This window comes from Trichechus manatus, unplaced genomic scaffold (assembly GCF_000243295.1).
Source record: "Trichechus manatus latirostris isolate Lorelei unplaced genomic scaffold, TriManLat1.0 scaffold00079, whole genome shotgun sequence".
Lineage (NCBI taxonomy): Eukaryota > Metazoa > Chordata > Mammalia > Sirenia > Trichechidae > Trichechus > Trichechus manatus.
Genome location: NW_004444015.1, coordinates 3,688,209 through 3,689,862, shown reverse-complemented (window position 1 = coordinate 3,689,862; position 1,654 = coordinate 3,688,209).

Sequence of the window (1,654 nt, the reverse complement as noted above, 5' to 3'; positions counted from 1 at the left end):
TTCCTTTGAGTTGGATTTGACCTGACTGCAATGTTTTGTTTTGTTTTTAATGTCTGAAAAATCCGAGAATCAGCTTTAAAATAATATAAATCAGATTGTTAACTGAGGTTACCTATGGTGGGGGTGGGGGTTAATTTTATAGGAATTGTGTCAAGGAGGAAATTGTGATTTATCTGTATTTTTAGGTTTTTTAAATTAGCATATATGTACTACTACCTTTGTAATTAAAATATTTAAATAAACTTAACATCAGAAGTAGTAGCTCTGTATTAGTTACTTAAAGTAACTGCTAGCTGATGCAGTGCAACAGACAAAACTTGAAATCTGATTGGCTTAACACACTCTCCTGTCAGTTTGTCCTACTGTGGCGGATTGTATGTTGCTGTATACTAGAAGCTATGCCACCGGTATTTCAAATACCAGTAGCGTCACCCATAGCGGGCAGGTTTCAGCAGAGCTTCTAGACTATGACAGACTAGGAAGAAGGACCTGGCAACCTACTTCTAAAAAAAAAAAAATTGGTCAGTGAAAATATTATGAACAGCCGCAGAACATTATATGATATAGTGCCAGAAGATAAGTCCCTCAGGTTGGAAGGCACGGAAATACCACTGGGGAAGAGTTGCCTCCTCAAAGTGGAGTCGACCTTAATGACGTGGATGGAGTAAAGCTTTCAGAACCTTCATTTGCTGATGTGGCATGGCTCAAAATGAGAAAAAAACAGCTGCAAACATCCATTAATAATTGGAACATGGATTGCACAAAGTAGGAATCTAGGAAAATTGGAATTCATCAAAAACGAAATGGAATCCATAAACATCGATATCCTAGGCATTAGTGAGCTGAAATGGACTGGTACGGGCCATTTTGAATCAGACAATCATATGGTCCACTATGCCAGGAATGACAGCTTGAAGAAGAATGGCGATGTATTCATCGTCAAAAAGAACATTTCAAGATCCATGCTGAAGTACAATGCTGTCAGTGATAGGATAATATCCATACGCCCACAAGGAAGACCAGTTAATATGACTATTATTCAGATTTACCCACCAACCACTAAGGCCGAAGATGAAAAGAAAAAATTGAAGATTTTTACCAACTTCTTCAGTCTGAAATTGATCGAACATACAATCAGGATTGTCTTAGTCATCTAGTGCTACTCTAACAGAAGTACCACAAGTGGATGGTTTTAACGAAGAGAAGTTTATTTCCTTACAGTCAAAGTAGGCTAAAAGTCCAAATTCAGGGCATCAGCTCCAGGGGAATGCCTTCTTTATCTCTCAAGAGACAAAAGGAAAGGGAAGCAAGCAGAGAGTTGGGGACCTCATATACTCAAGGTCATACTTTGGCTCTTTTGGACTTGTTCATATACACCGAAGAGAAGAAGGCTGACAGAGAGAAAAAGCCTTTCTTTGGTGTTTTCCTGGACTAGCAGCTTCTTTGCGCAGGGACCCTAGTCCAAAGGATGCGCTCTGCTCCTGGCACTGCTTTCTTGATGGTATGAGAGATAAAAGGTGGTGCAGGCCACACCCCAGGGAAACTCCCTTTACATTGGACCAGGGATGTGACCTGGGTAAGGATGTTACAATCCCACCCTAATCCTCTTTAACATAAAATTACAATCACAAAATGGAGGACAACCACACAATTC